This window comes from Oncorhynchus nerka, linkage group LG25, assembly GCF_034236695.1.
Source record: "Oncorhynchus nerka isolate Pitt River linkage group LG25, Oner_Uvic_2.0, whole genome shotgun sequence".
Classification (NCBI taxonomy): Eukaryota; Metazoa; Chordata; class Actinopteri; order Salmoniformes; family Salmonidae; genus Oncorhynchus; species Oncorhynchus nerka.
Window position 1 is genome coordinate 44,828,295 of NC_088420.1, and position 22,022 is coordinate 44,850,316.

At 42.0% G+C, this 22,022-nt stretch overlaps 1 long non-coding RNA gene across 1 annotated transcript; it reads right to left on the reverse strand.

Annotated features, from left to right (window-relative positions):
• Window positions 1-27: 27 nt before the first annotated feature.
• Window positions 28-20,283, reverse strand: LOC135564543 (uncharacterized). Its single transcript, XR_010461129.1, has 3 exons — window positions 20,063-20,283; window positions 856-1,892; window positions 28-632 (listed from the first exon to the last, which is right to left on the reverse strand). It is a non-coding gene; the product is annotated as an uncharacterized LOC135564543 (long non-coding RNA).
• Between the last annotated feature and the right edge of the window lie 1,739 nt (window positions 20,284-22,022).

Below are 22,022 nucleotides of genomic sequence, written 5' to 3' on the forward strand. Positions count from 1 at the left end.
TGTGCTTTTGGGACCTTTAACAGAAGGTGACTGGCAGAACGGCTGTTGTATGTGGAGGATGAGGGCTGCAGTAGGTATCTCAGGGGGAGTGAGGCCTAAGAGAGTTTTATAAATAACCATCAACCAGTGGGTCCTGCGATAGGTATACAGAGATGACCAGTTTACAGAGGAGTATAGAGTGCAGTGAAGTGTCCTACAAGGAGCATTGGTGGCAAATCTGATGGCCGAATGGTATCAAATCAAATCAAATTTATTTATATAGCCCTTCGTACATCAGCTGATATCTCAAAGTGCTGTACAGAAACCCAGCCTAAAACCCCAAACAGCAAGCAATGCGGGTGTAGAAGCATGGTGGCTAGGAAAAACTCCCTGGAAAGGCCAAAACCTAGGAAGAAACCTAGAGAGGAACCAGGCTATGTGGGGTGGCCAGTCCTCTTCTGGCTGTGCCGGGTGGAGATTATAACAGAACATGGCCAAGATGTTGAAATGTTCATAAATGACCAGCATGGTCAAATAATAATAATCACAGGCAGAACAGTTGAAACTGGAGCAGCAGCACGGCCAGGTGGACTGGGGACAGCAAGGAGTCATCATGTCAGGTAGTCCTGAGGCATGGTCCTATGGCTCAGGTCCTCCGAGAGAGAGAAAGAAAGAAAGAGAGAATTAGAGAGAGCATACTTAAATTCACACAGGACACCGGATAGGACAGGAGAAGTACTCCAGATATAACAAACTGACCCTAGCCCCCCGACACATAAACTACTGCAGCATAAATACTGGAGGCTGAGACAGGAGGGGTCAGGAGACACATCTAGCGCATCTAAAGAACATCTAGCCGTTCGAGAGCACCCTTACCTGCCAAACTATAGATTACGTCTCTGTAATCTAGCATGGGTAGGATGGTCATCTGAATCAGGATCAGTTTGGCAGCTGGGGTGAAAGAAGAGCAATTACCTTAGAGGAAGCCAAGTCTAGATTTAACCTTAGCCTGCAGCTTTGATATGTACTGAGAGAAGGACAGTGTGCCGTCTAGCCATACTCCCAAGTACTTGTATGAGGTGACTACCTCAAGCTCTAAACCCTCAGCGGTAGTAATCACACTGGTGGGGAGAGGGGCATTCTTCTTACCAAACCACATGACCTTTGTTTTTGAGGTGTTCAGAACAAGGTTAAGGACAGAGAAAGCTTGTTGGAGACATCTAGCTGACACTGTCATCTACCGTTCATCAGTGTGATCAGAGACCTATTCTCAGTTCAAATATTATTAGAAATATGATTAGTTAATCATTCCATTCACTGGCAATGGATCAGCGTTCTCATCATGCCTCCTGGCAGTTCTTGTTTCCAGGGAAGCCAATGGTCCAAAAATAGTTCATACACACACACACACACTAGGCTCCCAGAATAGGTTATATTACATACATGTTTTGCGCAAAGCAGCCAACTATCGTAATGTAGTTAACTTCATCATGGGCGCAGTGGGAATTATATGTATATAATTTCTTACCCCTTATTTGCTGAAAGCCCCAGTTATCCCTGCCTGTACCTGACATTGTTGAAAAACAAGTGAACAATGATACACATACACAAACAATAGGCTCCTAGAATAGGTCATATTACATACAAGTTTTGCTCAAAGCGGACAACTAAAGTTATGAGAGAGAGAGAGAGCAAGCATCTAACGATAGCCATCACTTCCAGCAGATCTCCTTGCTGAGGGTGGTGTTGATCATGCACTGCTTCTCGTGGGGTGAGCCTGATGTTCCGCATGTCACACCCCATGTCTAAAACTCAGGCTCGATGTGCTGTAGTTTCACAACTGGATGCTTGTGCTCAGATCACACTGGCACAGGATGTCCATGTCCCGGACGGCCTGAGGGACTCCTGTTGGACTGAAAAGCAAAGAGACATTTGGATTAGTGGTGTTTTTTTCCAATGCCGTATCATCATCTTTATCTGGACAGAAAATGTCATCTTTATCAGAACACAAATCCATCTTGGGCAATTGTTTGTTCTTGTTTTCCAATCAACAGCTACTTCACTGATGAGTGGGTCTTGCAGGTTTACAAGTGCACAGCAAGTCTGCACCGGCACATTACTATCATAACGCTTGTAAATGGAGAAATGTTCACAGTGACTCGTGCAGACATCAAGCTCTGGATCAATAAGCCTTTGTCTGTGATACCATGTATCCAAACGTGATCTTCTCAAACCCCTACTTCTGGACAATGGCTTTGTCCGACACAGATCCTGGATACAGATCGCTGCAGTATGTTACAACCACATTAGTTGCAACTCTGAGGGGTAGCGTGAAGGAGGGCATTGAATGATACATAGAGTAGGATTGCTTCTGCAGATCCATCTGACTTGGAGTAGAAACATCTATGTCAGTACAGTCAATGACCATCCTGCAGTTTCTGCTGGGCCCATGAAAAGATGCAGTCAAGCACATTTGGTTAATCTCCTGACATGGAACAGTCTTCATGATGCTAAGGAAAAAATGCTTGTGGATCACGTGACTGAAAGTGATGCTAATATTTCTGACAGTGCTTGCACTATAATGGAATAGTTGAGAAGGTGCAAGTTGGTGTAACTGTGACACAGCTTCATAAGTGCCATAAACACTTGATCCTCAAGTGACAGCACCTCAACCCTCCACTTGGCAAAGTAGGCAACGAAGTCGTTGTAATGTTCCAAATATTCAAGAATGATAATGAGTGGCCTCCCGGGTGGCGCAGTGGTTAAGGGCGCTGTACTGTGCCATCACAGCTGACTCTGGGTTTGCGCCCAGGCTCTGTCGTAACCGGCCGCGACCGGGAGGTCCATGGGGCGACGCACAATTGGCCTAGCGTCGTCCGGGTTAGGGAGGGCTTGGTTGGTAGGGATGTCCTTGTCTCATCGCGCACCAGTGACTCCAGAGGCGGGCCGGGCGCAGTTCACGCTAACCAAGGTTGCCAGGTGCACAGTGTTTCCTCCGACACATTGGTGCGGCTGGCTTCCGGGTTGGATGCGCGCTGTGTTAAGAAGCAGTGCGGCTTGGTTGGGTTGTGCATCGGAGGACGCATGACTTTCAACCTTCGTCTCTCCCGAGCCTGTACGGGAGTTGTAGCGATGAGACAAGATAGTAGCTACTAACAATTGGATACTACGAAATTGGGGGGGAAGTTTTTTTTTTTTTTAAAGGTAAGTGCAGATTGTGTGAAGTAACCATGTTTATTCTAACAACAGGGGCAGGCGAACGACAGGTCAAGGCAGGCAAGGGTTGAAGATCCAGAGTAGAGGCCAAGGTACCGGACAGCAGGCATTCTCAGGTCAGGGACAGGCAAATTTCAGTAATACAGATGTGGAGTTAAGGTACAGGATGGCAGGCAGGGTCAGAGACAGGCAGAGTTCAGTAATCCAGAGGTGGAGCAAAGGTACAGGACGGCAGGCTGGCTCAGGGACAGGCAGAGTGGTCAGGCGGGTGGGTACAGAGTCAGTACAAGCAAGGGTCAAAAACCAGGAGGACGAGAGAAAAAAAGAGGCTGGGAAAAGACATGCGCTGACAGAACAAACGCTGGTAAACTTGACAAACTGGCACAGACAGACAGAAAACACAGGCAGAAATACTCAGAGGATAAGTGGGGAAGATGGGCGACACCTGGAGGGGGTGTTGATTTAGTTATATAAATTGATCTATAATAGCGCTTTGGTCCGCAATGCTTTATGCTAGAAACAAGCTCTATGATACCCTGGGAAAGACGTGACTCCAATGGATATTGGGATATCATTGTTTAATTTCTTTGACATTGAGGCTGACTTTTCTTGGGAAATAATCTAATTCTGTCACTATCAAATTGATTAAGCTATTAACTTTCTTTGCAATAGAAGATGTTTAAAACCAGATAGCTTTAAGGGAAACACTCTTGACCTTCTCTTGGGTTAAGCCATGGAAGAAGAGTAGCCAGCATTTAAAGCATACATTTTCTAGGTTTAACTTTTGAAAGTACCATGCTCAGATTCCTAATGATGTCTCAAATTTAATTATATTCAAATAGGGATAGTTTCATTGCAAACAAGACGCACTGACACATAGGCCTATCGCTCTGTCCATTCCTAGCCTGTAATTTCACTATTTTGTGTGATATTAAAAAAAGATTCAGATAATAAGTAAAATTACGTAGAATTGCATGAAATGTTTAATAAAGGCTATTTTTTTCTCAGACCTGCAAATATGATGATAGATTCATGCAATGCTTTTACTATGAAGGAGATCTTTTCACCCCTATTCTTGTCCAAGGTGGTCTGCGAACCCACAACCTTCTGGCCTGCAGCCCTGTGCGCTACCAAAATTCCCACATTGCCATGTAATTCTTACAGGACGAAGAACAGTTTCTAAAACTGCATATCTAAGGCTCTGGTCTCTCCAAGAAGTGAGGGTAAACGGTAGACATGTTCTCTGCTAACCACTGTTTTAATTATTATTTTGGGTGTAGGGGAGGGCCACTTGTTTCGTTTTTTTTAAGTGTTCAGGGATAGTTTAGGTAAAATATATTTTGCTGAAGGGAGTGCCATCCATTTTCATTTCAGAGATCCTATTTTATCCATGTAACACTTATTTTAAAAAACTTTCACTCCCTTAGCTTTTGCCGAAGCTGCAGTTATTCTTCCCTAGGTCCACACAAAATCATAAAACACAACAAGCAACAAAACACTGATGCGCTGGTAGAAATTGAAAATACAACGATATACAAACAATACAACCAAATAATAATTTGTGTAGATTGTGTGTGTTCGAGTGTGATTGTGTATGTGTGTGTTTCATTTCACAGTCCATATTTTGCATTCGATGTTGTTTTATTAAAAAAAAGGTCATTTTTCTGTTTGCTTAAGTAATTGGAGATGGAAGGGAGTTCCAAGCGATCATGTCACTGTATAAAACTGTACGTTGCAGTGAATTTGTTTTGGCCTTGGACTGTGAAGAGACCCCTGGTGGCATATCTTGTGGGGTATGTATGTTTGTCTGAGCTGTATGTTATTTGATTATCTAGAAAATCTGGAATTTCCATCACAGTAATATTTCTCATAACTCGAAGAGAAGCAGTTAATCTCTTGTCAACCCTCAACCAGTGAAGACTGGCATGCATATTGTTGATTTTTGTTCCATATGTCAAATAAAATACAAGTATATTTGTCACATGCTTCGTAATAAATAGACAATGAGCAACGATAGCTTGGCTATATACAGTACGTGGGATACCAGTACCGAGTTGATGTGCAGGGGTATAAGGAAATTGAGGTAGATACAGTACATATAGGTAGGGGTAAAGTGACTAGGCTACCGGATAGATAATAGACAGTAGCAGCAGCATATGTGATGAGTGTGATAATGTGTGTGTGTGGCAAATGTGTGCCTGTTTGTATGTGTTATGTGTTGGAGTGTCAGTGTAAGTACACTACATGGCTAAAAGTATGTGGCACCTTCTCGTCGAACATCTCATTCCAAAATCATGGGTATTAATATGGAGTTGGTCCCCCTTTGCTGCTATAACAGCCTCCACTCTGTTGGGAATGCTTTCCACTAGATGTTGGAACATTGCTGCGGGGACTTCCATTCAGCTACAAGAGCATTAATGAGGTCAGCAGTGCTTCATTGGTAAATCAGAGGGTCCGGAACAAAAAAGTGAGCAGGGTGACCTGGGGAGCTCTGAGGTAGCGGAACATATATGGAATAAAATCACCTTTTTAATAAAGTGTTGCATGTATATCATCACATTTACATTTACATTACATTTAAGTCATTTAGCAGACGCTCTTATCCAGAGCGACTTACAAATTGTGTAGTGGCATAGAGCAGTTGAGTAGAGGCACTTACAAATGTTGAACACATGGGACATTTTTGGGGTGGGGCCTAGGGTCCAGAAAATGGTTGGCCTTTTATGAACAAATTTCATGCAATTCTACATAATTTTACATGACTCGAGACTTGGGCATAATCTTTTTTAATGCCTTGTTCAAAACAACTGGGAACTCGGAGCTGGGACTTCAGTGTGTTCAAGACAACTGGGAAATCCGAGTTCCCAGTTGTCTTGAAAGCACCATAATCCCTAAAAAATGATGGAAATGACAGGCAGCTTTGACACTGACAAACTGAGGATCTGAGATCAATTACAACAACCTTGTCTTAAACCCATCAATAGCCTAGGCTTAGGTGTGTGGAGACACATATTGTATGCTACAATATGAGGAAATTATAGTCCTAAAAAGGCTTTCCAGTTTCACTGACTCACCCAATGATGCGCAGCTCACTCACTGGTGTTGAACTATGCACTCTTGCCAAAACCCTCTTTCTTGTTACAATATTTGGAAGTTGATCAAATATTTTGGTAGCCTACAGCTGACATATTAGTCTTCTCTTTTCAAAAGGAGACATTTGCTTTCCAATCTGTGTTTTCCCGCAATTGTAAGCTATTTTAAACATTGCAAAAGGCCAGTTTTGTCTGCATGCTGTTTGTTCACTGACAAATTTACCGCAAGTTCCCGACTGGAGTGGGCTACACTCCACAGCTAGGCTATTTTTAAAATAAGCTATTCATCCTCTGTGGAAAAATAACCCTCTGTGACAGGATAATTAACTAAGAGGCAACTCGAATGAACTTGATCGCGTTTGTTAGAATTTTTACATTGCAAAAGGTAACAATTATTTTTCATGCCACGAGAGGTACCAGCAGGATCCGGCTCAAATTAAGCACTGGAGATCGGCACTGATGTTGGGCGATCAGGCCTGGTTCGCAGTCTGCATTCCAATTCATCCCAAAGTTGTTCAATGGGGTTGAGGGGAGGGTTCTGTGCAGACTAGTCAAGTTCTAACACAGATATCGACAAACCATTTCTGAATGAATCTCGCTTTGTGCAGAGGGGCATTGTCATGCTGAAAGGAAAGGGCCTTCCCAAACTTGCCACAAAGTTGGAAGCACAGAATCGTATTGAATGTTATTGTATGCTGTAGTGTTAAGATTTCCCTCCACTGGAACTAGGTTGCCTAGCCCGAACCATGAAAAACTGCCACAGATTGTTATTCCTCCTCCACCAAACTTTACAGTTGGCACTATGCATTCAGACAGGTATCGTTATCCTGGCAGCCACCAAACCCAGAAACACACTTCATGAAGCTCCCGACAAACAGTTTTTGTGCTGACGTTGCTTCCAGAGGCAGTTTGGAACCCGATAGTGAGTGTTGCAACCGAGGACAGGCGATTTTTACACACTGCGCTCTTCAGCACTCGGCCGTCCTGTTCTTTGAGCTTGTGTGGCCTACCGCTTTGCAGCTGAGCCATTGCTCCTGTACGTTTCCACTTCACAATAACATCACTTACAGTTGACCGGGGAAGCTCTAGCTGGGCAGAAATTTGACTAAATTACTTGTTGGAAAGGTTGCATCCTATGACGGTGCCACGTTGAAAGTCACTGAGCTCTTCAGTAAGGCCATTCTACTGCCAATGGAGATGCCTATGGAGATTGCATGGCTGTGTCCTCAATTTAATACACCTGTCAGCATCGGGTGTGGCTGAAATAGTCAAATCCACAAATTTGAAGGGGTTATGTAGTGTATGTGTGAGTGTGTGGGTAGAGTCCGGTGTGTGTGCATAGAGTGCAAAATGGGTCAATGCCAGGTAGCTATTTGTTTATGTGCAGGGGTACAATGGTAATTGACATAGTTACGTGCATATACAGTCCATTCATTAAGTTCTCAGACCCCTTGACTTTTTCCACATTTTGTTAAGTTACAGCCTTATTCTGAAATTAATTGAATAGTTTTTCCCCCCTCATTAATCTACACAAAATACCCCATAATGACAAAGCAAAAACAGGTTTATCAAAATGTTTGCACATAAACAAAGAATTATGGAAGAATTAAATTTACATAAGTATTCAGACCCTTTACTCAGTACTTTTTTGTAGCACCATTGGCAGGTTGGATGTGGAGTGTCGCTGCACAGCTATTTTCAGGTCTCTCTAGAGATGTTCGATCAGGTGTAGACCTTAAAGTGAAATGCTTACTTACAAGCAATTAAGCAACAATGCAGTTTTAAGAGAAATAAGTGTTGAGTAAAAAATAGATAAGTAAAAATATATATATATATCCCTGACCAGAGTATCTTGTTTCTCATGGTCCTTGCCTTTTACTGAGGAGTGGCTTCTGTCTGGCCACTCTACCATAAAGGCCTGATTGGTGGAGTGCTGCAGAGACGGTTGTCCTTCTGGAAGGTTCTCCCATCTCCGTAGAGGAAATCTGGAGCTCTGTCAGAGTGACCATCGGGTTTTTAGTTACCTCCCAGACCAAGGCCCTTCTCCCCCAATTGCTCAGTTTGGCCGGGTCGCCAGCTCTAGGAAGAATCTTGGTGGTTCCAAACATTCAATGCTGCCGACGTTTTTTGTGCCTCGACACAATCCTGTCTTGGAGCTCTACTGACTATTCCTTCTACCTCATGGCTTGGTTTTTGCTTTGACATGCACTGTCAACTGTGGGACCTTATCTTCTTGGATATAAGGGGCGCTATTTTAATTTTTGGATGAAAAACGTTCCCGTTTTAAACAAGATATTTTGTCACGAAAAGATGCTCGACTATGCATATAATTGACAGCTTTGGAAAGAAAACACTCTGACGTTTCCAAAACTGCAAAGATATTGTCTGTGAGTGCCACAGAACTGATGTTACAGAAAAAACCCAGATAAAAATCCAATCAGGAAGTGCCGCATTTTTTAAAATCGCCTCATGCCAATGACTCCTTATATGGCTGTGAAGGAGCTAGGAGTCAGCTTACGTTTTCCACGTTTTCCCCAAGGTGTGTGCAGCATTGTGACGTATTTGTAGGCATATCATTGGAAGATTGACCATAAGAGACTACATCTACCAGGTGGTCGCTTGGTGTCCTCCGTCGCAATTATTGCGTAATCTCCAGCTGCAGTATTTTTCCGTTTGCTTCTGATGAGAAGCCAACTGCCACCACTGATAGATTATCGAATAGATATGTGAAAAACACCTTGACCTTGAGGATTGATTCTAAACAACGTTTTCCATGTTTCTGTCGATATTATGGAGCTAATTTGGAAAAAAGTTTGGCGTTGTAAGTGACTGCATTTTCCAGTCTTTTTCTTAGCCAAACGTGATGAACAAAACGGAGCTATTTCGTCTACACAAATAATCTTTTTGGAAAAAATGAACATTTCCTATCTAACTAAGAGTCTCGTCATTGAAAACATCCAAAGTTCTTCAAAGGTAAATTATTTTACTTGAATGCTTTTCTTGTTTTTGTGAAAATGTTGCCTGCTGAATGCTAGGCTTAATGCTATGCTAAGCTATCAATACTCTTACACAAATGCTTGTGTAGCTTTGGTTGAAAAGCATATTTTGAAAATCTGAGATGACAGTGTTGTTAACAAAAGGCTAAGCTTGTGTTTGAATATATTTATTTCATTTCATTTGTGATTTTCATGAATAGGAAATGTTGCGTTATGGTAATGAGCTTGAGGCTATGATTACGCTCCCGGATACGGGATTGCTCGACGCTAGAGGTTAAATAGACAGGTGTGTGCCTTTCCAAATCATGTCCAATCAATTGAATTTACCACAGGTGGACTCCAATCAAGTTGTAGAAACATCTCAAGGATGATCAATGGAAACAGGATGCACCTGAGATCAATTTCGAGTCTCATAGCAAAGGGTCTGAATACTTATGTAAATAAGGTATTTCATTTAAAAATGTTGTCTAAATTTACAAAAATGTCAAATCCTGTTTTTGCTTTGTCATTATGAGGTATTGTGTGTAGATTGAGGGGGGAAATTATTTAATCCATTTTAGAATAAGTCAGTAACGTAACAAAATTTGAAATAGACAAGGGGTCTGAACTTTCCGAATGCACTGTAGGTAGGGGTAAAGTGGCTTGGCAATAGGATAGATAATACGCAGTAGCAGCAACGTATGTGATGAGTCAAAAGGTTAAGTGCACAGGGGCTGTTCAGGGTCCAGTAGCAGAGAGAACAGTATGACCTGGGTGGTTGGAGTCTTTGACCATTTATACTTCCACTACCTGGTTTAGAAGTCCTGGATGACAGGTAGCTCGACCCCAGTGATATACTGCGCCGTACCACTACCCTCCTGTAGCGCTTGCAGTCGGATGCCAAGCAGTTGCCATACCAAGTGGTAATGCAGCCAGTCAAGATGCTCTCAATTGTGCATCTGTATCACTTTTTAAGTGTCTGAGGGCTTGAGACAAATAGTCTCAGCCTCCTGAGGGGGAAGAGGTGTTGTCGTGCCTTCTTCACGACTGTGTTGGTAAAAATGGACTATGTTAATTCCTCAGTGATGTTGACACAGAGGAACTTAAAGCTCTTGACCCTCTCCACTACAGCTGTCGATGTGGATGGAGGCGTACTCGGCCCTCCATTTTCTGTAGTCCACAATCAGCTCCTTTGTCTTGCTGACATCGTCATTGGTGATCAGGCCTACCACATCGTGTCATCAGCAAACTTAATGATGGTATTGGGGTTGTGTGCAGCCACACAGTCGTGTGTGAACAGGGAGTACAGATGGGGACTAAGTACGCACCCCTGAGGGGCCCCTATGTTGATGGTCAGTGTGGCAGATGTGTTGTTGTCTACCCTCACCACCTGGGGGTGGCCCGTCAAGAAGTCCAGGATCTAGATACAGAGAGAGGTATTCAGTCCTAGGGTCCTGAGCTTAGTGATGAGCTTAGAGGGAACAACATTCTCACATAGCTATTCGTCTTATTCAGGTGGAAAAGGGCAGTGTGGAGTGCAATAGAGATTGCATCACCTGTGGATCTTTTGGGGCGGTATGCGAATTGGAGTGGGTCCACGGTGTCTGGGATTATGGTGTTTTGGTAATTTTGGTATTTCATTAGGATCCTCATTAGGGCGGCAGGTAGCTTAGTGGTTAGAGTGTTGGACTAGTAACCGAAAGGTTGCAAGATCGAATCCCCGAGCTGACAAGGTAAAAATCTGTTGTTCTGCCCCTGAACAAGACAGTTAACCCACTGTTCCTAGGCCATCATTGAAAATAAGAGTTTGTTCTTAACTGACTTGCCTAGTTAAATAAAAATAAAATAAAAAATTAAAACACTTGCTGTTGCAAAAGCAGCAGCTACTCTTCCTGGGGTCCACATGAAACATAATACATAATACAGAACATCAATAGACAAGGACAGAACTACATAACATTTTTAAAAAGGCACACGTAGCCTACATATCAATGCATACACACAAGCTATCTAGGTCATGATGTGAGCCATGACCAGCCTTTCAAAATATGTCATGGCTACAGATGTGAGTGCTACGGGGCGATAGTCATTTAGACAGGTTACCTTGACGTTCTTGGGCACAGGGACTATGGGGGTCTGCTTGAAACATGATATTATTACAGTGAATGTTAACCTATTTAAAAAGATCATACTCATCGGCTATGGACAGCGAGATCACAAAGTCATCCGGAACAGCTGGTGCTCTCATGCATGCTTCAGTGTTGCTTGCCTTGACGCGAGTATAGAAGGCATTTACCTCTTCTGGTTGGCTCGCATCACTGGGAAACTCGCGGCTGGGCTTCCCTTTGTAATCCGTGATAGTTTGCAAGCACTACCACATCCGACATGCATCAGAGCCGGCATAGTAGGATTCGATCATATTATGTTTGTTTGCCTGTCCGAGGTCAAAGTGGGATTTATTTTAAGCAGCTGGATTTGTGTCCCGCTCCTTGAAGGTGGCAGCTCTACCCTTTAGCTCAGTGAGGATGTTGCCTGTAATCCATGGCTTCTGGTTGGGATATGTACAGTGGGGAGAACAAGTATTTGATACATTGCCTATTTTGCAGGTTTTGCCTACTTACAAAGCATGTAAAGTTCTGTAATTTATATCATAGCTACACTTCGACGGAATCTAAAACAAAAATCCAGAAAATAACATTGTATGATTTTTAAGTAATTCATTTGCATTTTATTAATTAATTACTCAAAAATCATACAATGTGATTTTCTGGATTTTTGTTTTAGATTCCGTCTCTCACAGTTGAAGTGTACCTATGATATAAATTATTGAGCATGTCACTGGTACTTCTTGTTTGAGTTTTTGCTTGTAAACAGGAATCAGAAGGATAGAGTTATGGTCAGATTTGCCAAAGGGAGGGCGAGGTAGACCCTTGTATGCGTTTCTGTGTTTGGAATAAAGGTGATCAAGAGTTTTGTCGCCTCTAGTTGCACAGGGGACATGCTTGTAAAAAATTAGGTACTAACAGATTTCAGTGTCCTTGCATTAAAATCACCGACCACGAGAAGTGCCGCTTCTGGATGTGTATTTTTGTTGTTTACTTATGGCCATGTACAGCTCGTTGGGTGCTGTCTTAGTGCCAGCATCGGTTTGTAGTGATACATAGACAGCTACGGAAATATATAGATGAAAACTCTCTTGGTAGATAGTATGATCTGCAGCTTATCATGAGGTATTCTAACTCAGGCGAGCAAAAACTTGAGTCTTCCTTAACATTAGAAATTGGGCACCAGCTGCTGTTAACAAGGAGACATACCCCTCCTCCGTTTGTCTTACCCAAGGCTGCTGTCCGGACTAGACAATACATTGAGAAACCCTCAAGATACAGTTGAAGTCGGAAGTTTACATACACCTTAGCCAAATACATTTAAACTCCGTTTTTCACAATTCCTGACATTTAATCCTAGTAAAAATTCCCTGTCTTAGATCAGTTAGGATCACCACTTTATTTTAAGAATGTGAAATGTCAGAATAATAGTAGAGAGAATTATTTATTTCAGCTTTATCAGTTCTGCCCACAAATTCTCTATAGGATTGAGATCAGGGCTTTGTGATGGCCACTCCAATACCTTGACTTTGTTGTCCTTAAGCCATTTTGCCACAAATCTGGAATTATTGTTGGGGTCATTGTCCATTTGGAAGACCCATTTGCAACCAAGCTTTAACTTCCTGACTGATATATTGAAGCAACATCTCAAGACATCCACATTGTTTTCCATCCGCATGATCCTCATAATTTTCCTGGAATTTTCCAAGCTGTTTAAAGGCAGAGTCAACTTAGTGTTTGTATACTTCTGACACATTGGAATTGTGATACAGTGGATTATAAATGAAATAATCTGTCTGTAAACAATTGTTGTAAAAATGACTTGTGTCATGCACGAAGGAGATGTCCTAACCTGACTTGCCAAAATTATAGTCTGTTAACAAGAAATTTGTGGAGTGGTTGAAAAATGAATATTAATGACTACAATCTAAGTGTATGTAAACTTACAACTTCAACTGTATATATTGTCCATGTTCAGCCAAGACTCAGAGAAACATAGAATATTACAGTTCTTTATGTCCCGTTGATAGGATAGTCTAGAACGGAGTACATCCAGTTTGTTCTTCAGTGACTGCACATTCGCCAACAGAACAGAGGGCAATGACAGTCTATTTGTTCGCCGACATAATCTTGTTAAGAGGCCGCCTTGCCTGCCTCCTCTTTGCAGCCGCTTCCTCGTTCGAGTCCCTGGGATCTTAATGGATTGTGTTTAGCCAGTAACAAGTTGAAATTTGGAGGAATCTCTGAATGATCCAATGTTGACCTAAATGACTAATGATGATAAATACAATCCACCTGTGTGTAATCAAGTCAGGATTTGAGTCCCTGCGGCGTAGTGTGTTACTGATGGTAGGCTTTGTTACTTTGGTCCCAGCTCTCTGCAGGTCATTCACTAGGTCCCCCCATGTGGTTCTGGGATTTTTGCTCACCATTCTTGTGATCGTTTTGACCCCACGGGGTGAGATCTTGCGTGGAGCCCCAGATCGAGGGAGATTATCAGTGGTCTTGTATGTCTTCCATTTCCTAATAATTGCTCCCACAGTTGATTTATTTAAACCAAGCTGCTTACCTATTGCAGATTCAGTCTTCCCAGCCTGGTGCAGGTCTACAATTTTGTTTCTGGTGTCCTTTGACAGCTCTTTGGTCTTGGCCATAGTGGAGTTTGGAGTGTGACTGTTTGAGATTGTGGACATGTGTCTTTTATACTGATAACAAGTTCAAACAGGTGCCATTAATACAGGTAACGAGTGGAGGACAGAGGAGCCTCTTAAAGAAGAAGTTACAGGTCTGTGAGAGCCAGAAATCTTGCTTGTTTGTAGGTGAGCAAATACTTATTTTCCACCATAATTTGCAAATAAATTCATTAAAAATCCTACAATGTGATTTTCTGGATTTTTTTTTTCATTTTGTCTGTCATAGTTGAAGTGTACCTATGATGAAAATTACAGGCCTCTCTCATCTTTTTAAGTGGGAGAACTTGCACAATTGGTGGCTGACTAAATACTTTTTTGCCCCACTGTACATGTAGAAATGGTTAAAGTGACTATGCATATATGAGGAACAGAGTAGCAGTAGCGTAAAAGAGGGGTTGGTGGGTGGTGGGTCACAATGCAGATAGCCCGGTCAGCCAATGTGCGGGAGCACTGGTTGGTCGGCCCAATTGAGGTAGTATGTACATGAATGTATAGTTAAAGTGACTATGCATATATGATAAACAGAGAGTAGCAGCAGCGTAAAAAGAGAGTTTGGGGGGGGGACACATTGCAAATAGTCTGGGTAGCCATTTGATTACCTGTTTAGGAGTCTTATGGCTTGGGGGTTAAAACTGTTGAGAAACCTTTTTATCCTAGACTTGGCACTCCGGTACTGCTTGCCATGCGGTAGTAGAGAGAACAGTCTATGACTGGGGTGGCTGGGGTCTTTGACCATTTTTAGGGCATTCCTCTGACACTGCCTGGTGTAGAGGTCCTGGATGGCAGGCTGCTTAGCCCCAGTGATGTACTGGGCCGAGCAATTGCCGTACCGGGCAGTGATGCAACCAGTCAGGATGCTCTCGATGTTGCAGATGTAGAACCTTTTGAGGATCTCAGGACCCATGCCAAATCTTTTGAGTTTCCTGAGAGGGAATAGGCTTTGTCGTGCCCTCTTCATGACTGTCTTGGTGTGTTTGGACCATTCTAGTTTGTTGTTGATGTGGACACCTAGGAACTTGAAGCTCTCAACCTGCTCCACTACAGCCCCGTCGATGAGAATTGGGGAGTGCTCGGTCCTTCTTTTCCTGTAATCCACAATTACCTCCTTAGTCTTGGTTACATTGAGGGATAGGTTGTTATTCTGGCACCACAAGGCCAGGTCTCTGACCTCCTCCCTATAGGCTGTCGCGTCGTTGTCTGTGATCAGGCCTACCACTGTTGTGTCGTCTGCAAACTTAATGATGGTTTTGGAGTCGTGCCTGGCCATGCAGTCGTGGTTGAACAGGAAGTACAGGAGGGGACTGAGCACACATCCCTGTGGAGCTCCAGTGTTGAGGATCAGCGTGGCAGATGTGTTGCTACCTACCCTCACCACCTGGGGGCGGCACGTCAGGAAGTCCAGGATCCAGTTGCAGAGGGAGGTGTTTAGTCCCAGGATCCTTAGCTTAGTGATGAGCTTTGTGGGTACTATGGTGTTGAACGCTGAGCTGTAGTCAATGAATAGCATTCTCACATAAGTGTTCCTTTTGTCCAGGTGGGAAAGGGCAGTGTGGAGTGCAATAGAGATTGCATCATACTATTTGAGTGTATGTAAACTTCTGACCCACTGGGAATGTGATAAAAGAAATAAAAGCTGAAGTAAATCATTCTCTCTACTATTATTCTGACATTTCACATTCTTAAAATAAAGTTGGGAACCTAACTGACCTAAGACAGGGAACTTTTACTAGGAATAAATGTCAGGATTTGTGAAAAACTGAGTTTAAATGTATTTGGCTAAGGTATATGTAAACTTCCGATTTCAACTGTATATATTGTATTGAGACCCAATCACTGGACACTTCCAAAAGGCTTTAGATATAAGGGCAGGTGTCTTTTACTTTAAAAACAAAAATATACCTTTTTTTCATGATTATTGTCGTCATTAATAGTCCCTATTATCACTTTTCACCTTTTTTAGTTTGTTGTAATGCTCCATTTAAGAAAACAACACCTTCCTACAATGACACCACATTCAGGAACTGTCTTTGTTTTCTTGGTGGGAAAACAATGATGCAAAGCTAAATAAATATAAACACCCCATTTGTATATATTTGTCCATGTTTCATGTTGTTAGTCTGTATGTCCCACTCGTGAGCTAAATTATAGAGAAAATTAACACAATCTAAACAATTTAATTTATGCTAGCTCAATCTTGCTCACTAACAGAGCTATGGCTAATTTAGGCTCCCCATTTCCACTTTGTTATGTTCCCCCACTGAGGTATAATAAGAACTAGAGACTGCCTCCAAGATGGCCAACCTTTGTTTTCGACATAATTTACTCAAATTGGCATACGCCATTTCGTGGTTGCTGCCATCTTTCTTACTGTGATTAATCTGCCTACACACTAGCTCTCAGTGCGCATTGGACAGACAGCAGTATCTTGCTAATGTGCTCTGGGAACTCTGTCAGAACATGTGGATAGATTAACAAGCCAACCAGCACTTCCCCTGGCTAGCTGAGGTCATGACTTCATGAATTTAAAATGTTAATATCTTCGTCTGTGAGTGATAGAAGAAGAACAAAATTGGCCTCGGTGACAATAAGTTGAATAATTCAAGGGATGTTTTGTACACAAAGTTGATGACTAAAGTGTTACTAGGAATTATCAAATTTGACTTCTCTATGGGGTTGTCAATGGGAATTGTCTTTCTCGGACGTGATTCAGTTAAACTGCAGTACAGAATCAATACTGTAGGTGCAGTCAAAACTGTGCTTCCAGACTGGAACCCTGGCCCCATGGGTTCCACCCATTATCTTACATCAGATAGTGTGTTGATTCCGCCTGCCCTGATCTGTCTCATGTCTCGCAAAGTAATGGGAGAGATCAAAAGTAGTCCGGCTACAATGGGCTGCCATAGCATTCTGAAAATATAACCTAGGTGACATTGTCTGCTGAACCTCATTTCTGCCTCAAAGCTGTCCGAATTAATCTACGCTAAAAAATACATATGTCAATAATGTTGATGGTTTTTTTGGTGAGGAAGCCTTAGTTGCCTCATTTCACATCTAGCTAAGGATGCTGCTACATGCTTCTATATCTGCATTGCTTACTATTTGGGGCTTTAGGCTGGGTTTCTGTATAACACTTTGTGACAGCTGCTGATGTAAAAAGGGCTTTATAAATTCATTTGCTTGCTTGATTGAACACTTTATTTGATTTGATTGTTGGGCTTCAATTAGCAGTATTATTGAGGTTTGTCAGGATTTGGCCAGGGTTGTTCCGGTTTTGGTCACTAGATGCCCCCATTGTGCTTTTTGACCCTTTTGTTTTCCCTTGTTCCCAGTTATTATTTGCACCTGTGCCTCGTTTCCCTTGATTGCATTTAAACCCTTAGTTTTCCTCAGTTCTTTGCTCTGTGTTTGAATGTTGCCACACAGCCCCAGTGATGCTGTGAACATTTGTTGCTCCAGTTGGACTCTCTTGTGGTACTCTGTTTTTGTTCTTGTTTATTTATTTTTTATTATCTTTTGAGGCTTTTTTCTGCTGTACCTACCACCTTGTGGATTTACCTTTTTGACTTGGAGGATTACCTTTGTTCTCTTGGAATTACTTTTGACGTTGTGGATTTATATCTTTGCCTGAAGAACTTTCCTTTTACTTTATTAAAACACCGTCTCAAGTACTGCTGTGTCTACCTCATCTTCTGGGTTCTTCCGACTAATCGTGGTTCAGTTTGCTAAGTGACTGTTTCTCACACCGGAGACCCGGGTTCGTAACCGGGTCCTGACTAGGTTGGGCACAGAAAGCTAGTACAAATCTGTCCAGCAGCTGAGCCAATCACTGAAATCATCTTTGACTGAAACAATCCTGCTCACCAACCAGCAACAGTGCCTTGCAAAAGTATTCATCCCCCTTGGTGTTTTTCCTATTTTGTTGCATTACAACCTGTAATGTAAATTGATTTTTAATCTGGATTTCATGTAATGGACATACACAAAATGGTCCAAATTGGGGAAGTGAATTATAAAAAAAGCTTGATTAAAAAATGTCATAAAAAACAAGTGGTGCGTGCATATGTATTCACCCCCTTAGCTATGAAGCCCCTAAATAAGATCTGGTTTGACCAATTACCTTCAGAAGTCACATAATTAGTTATATAAAGTCCACCTGTGTGCAAGTGTCACATGATCTGTCACACGATCTCAGTATATATACACCTGTTCTGAAAGGCACTAAGCAAGGGGAACCACCAAGCAAGCTGCACCATGAAGACCAAGGAGCTCTCCAAACAGGTCAGGGACAAAGTTGTGGAGAAGTAAAGATCAGGGTTGGGTTATAAAATATCTGAAACTTTGAACATCCCACGGAGCAACATTAAATCCTTTATTAAAAAATTGAAAGAATTTCGCACCACAACAAACCTGCCAAGAGAGGGCCGCCCACCAAAACTCACAGATCAGGCAAGGAGGGCATTAATCAAAGAGGCAACAAAGAGACCAACGATAACCCGGATGCAGCTGCAACGCTACACAGCAGAGATTGGATTATTTATCCATAGGACACCACTTGAAGCCGTACACACCGCACAGCTGGGCTTTACGGAAGAGTGGCCAGAATAAAAGCCATTGCTTCTATAAACAAAATAAGCAACATGTTTGGTGTTCGCCAAAAGGCATGTGGGAGACTCCCCAAACATATGGAAGAAGGTACTCTGGTCAGATGAGACTAAAATTGAGCTTTTAGGCCATCAAGGAAAATGCTGTCTGGCGCAAACCCAACACCTCTCATCACCCCGAGAACACCATCCCCACAGTGAAGCGTGGTGGCAGCATCATGCTGTGGGGATGTTTTTCATTGGCAGGGACTGGGAAAATGGTCATAATTGAAGGAATAATGGATGAAGCTATATACAGGGAAATTCTTGGGGGAAACCTGTTTCAGTCTCCCAGAGATTTGAGATTCACCTTCCAACAGGACAATGACCTCTAAGCATACTGCTAAAGCAACAGTCGAGTGGTTTAAGGAGAAACATTTAAATGTATTGGAGTGGCCTAGTCAAAGCCCAGACATCAATCCAATTGAGAATTTTTGGTGTGACTTACAGATTGCTGTATACCAGGGAAACCCATCCAACTTGAAGGAGCTCGAGCAGTTTTGCCTTAAAGAATGGGCAAAACGGTCAGAGACTAAAACGTGAGCTTGTTTTGCCCAGTTTTCTTTATTTTTATTTTTACATTTTGTTCACTTCTACATAAAATTATTATTATTCTTTTATTTGAATTTTAAAGCAATGTAAACTTTTTATTTTTGGTCCAGTGGAAGGTCGGTCTGTGGTCGGTCTGTGAGTGGTTGCATTTCTCCACCCCTATCTCTTGACTGTTTACAGGAACAATGGTGAGGTGTTTGCTCTGTCCCTGTACAAAATAGATTGCCCTTTAACCTTCGTAGCCTTCTGCCTGGTGTGTTTAACTTGTCTAACGTATACATAAAAAGCTATTTTTTATGTATTATTTGTATTTTTTCTAGTTGAGTATATTATTTAGATTGCTGTGTGTAAAACTTAATAAACATAGTTTTCAACAGAATAGGCAAAAATCCCAGTGGCTAGATGTACCAAGCTTATAGTATAGAGACATACCCCAAGAAACTTGCTGCTGTAATTGCTGCAAAAGGTGTTTCTACAAAGTATTCACCTTGGGAGGGTGAATAGTTATGCACGCTCAAGTTTTCAGTTTTTTGTCTTATTTCTTGTTTGTGTCACAAGAAAAAATATTTTGCATCTTCAAAGTGTTAGGCATGTTGTGTAAGTAAAATGATACAAAACCCACAAAAATCTATTTTCATTCCAGGTTGTAAGACAAAACAATAGGAAAAATGCCAAGTAGGGTGAATACTTTCGCAATTCACTGTACCTATTTAAGGCTGCACACACAATGCTGAATCTTTCAACAGAAGCTAGTAAGCTACTGTAGCTAGTAGTGCTAATGCTTACTTTATTAGGAGTGCTAATGCTTACTTTATTAGGAGTTTTCATGGAGCAGCTGTTCTTCTTCCACGAGTCATTGCAGTAGCCTGTGTTCAGCTGGCCCAACGATACAATCGCGGAGAAACATACTGATCCACGGACTTATCTGATGTCCGAAAGGCACTGCATAGTGGGAGGAATGACCCATTTGTCAACTTGTGCACACTTTCTCTGTCCTTCACGTCAGAGTGCTGCTGCAGGCTCTTTGGGAATCTTGACCAACCAGATTCACGGAAATCGCAGGTTGCGCAGACGTGGCAAAATGCACAAAGCTCAAGGCACTCTTTCCACTTTCATCCGGTATTTATTTAGCAAGCGTGAATGATAACACATCACCTGACAGACACAAGCGTTCACCCTTATGTAAATGTAGCCACCTACACACCTAAACATTAGTGATCTGATTACACACCTGATTCAAATGATCAAAGCTTGATTATTAGTTGATTATTTGAATCAGCTACGTAGTTGTGCTTGTGCAAAACCCCAACATGTCCACCACTTGGGGTCCCCAGGTCGAGTTTGGGAAACGCGGCTATAGGTCCTTAGCCGAGTCAGCAGTCCAATCAAACAACTCAGGAAGGTCCTGAAAGATACAGGTGCTTGACTAGTGGGGAGTTGCAGTTGGGTCCAAAAGCAGCTGGTCAGTGGTAGAACAGGACAAGCAGGGTTGTCTTAGATTGACTCAGAATGGACAACTCTGTGGGAACAGTAGGAATATAATAACAATATTGAGTTAGATGTCAACTGGGCTGCCCAAACCACTTGTTACACAGCACAAGACATTTAAAATGGCATGTTGTTAAGCTATTTCATCAAGCTTATAAACAGGAGTCACACAGTAAAAGGAGGCAAAAGGACTAAATGCTGGAACCCAAGCTAATAGCACACGGTTTTTGTTCCTGATGACTTGTTAACGCCTTGTGTGTGTGTGAATGGATGACAGAGTGTCAATGTGTGTGAAGTGCATGTAGTGTTTCTGACCAATATCCCATCATTATGCAGTTTTACATATTCATAAGCTTGATCAAGTTGTCACAGGTTTACTTTCATACTTTAAAATATTTTCTTCATAATAATGATCAGATTATCTTGAAACATCATCATAACATGGCCTGTGCACTATTACACAATTAAACCCTCATGTTATTATAGTCAGATTAATGATCTTTATAGTATAACTTTGCACTTTTTTTAACTGGTAACATTGCCCAGCCCGTCAACCTAATGGTGCAACACAATACAGAGAGAGGGAGGGAACTGACAGTAATCATACACGGAATGCATGCATTGACTAGGAAACAAATGTAGCTAAGGATTCACAACAAATGACTTGTCTAGCTAGCAATGGAACAGAAAACAGCTAGCTGAATTTCTAACATTTTCAATAAGATAAGGTTACAATTTCTTACGCCACACCAGTTGGGAAAGAGTGCTCTGTCCTGCCAAAGCATCAATTGCTTTGTTTAGTGTCTGAAAGAAAAACAGATTGAAAAATATGATTTGCAACACTTCTCATTAGCTGGCTAGCCAGATCACCAATTCAGGATAATAAAACTGAGTGGTTCTTCAAAATGGACAAATTCCTGAATTAACAAAGATAACGATCGTCTGCTAGCTAACGGTAGTGTCCAACATTAGCTAGTTAGCTAGCTACAGATCCTTCAGAAAGTATTCACACCCCTTGACTTTTTCCACATTTTGTTGTGTTTTCTACAGAAAATACTCTGTAATGTCAAAGTGGAAGACAAATTCTAACATTTGTAAAAAATAAATCATGGAAATAAACCCCTAATATATCCCCTAATATATTGGTTACATAAGTATTCAACCCCCTGAGTCAATACATGTTAGAATCACCTTCGGCAGCGATTCCAGCTGTGAGTCTTTCTGGGTAAGTCTCTAAGAGCTTTCCACACCTGGATTGTGCAACATTTGCCCATTTATTATT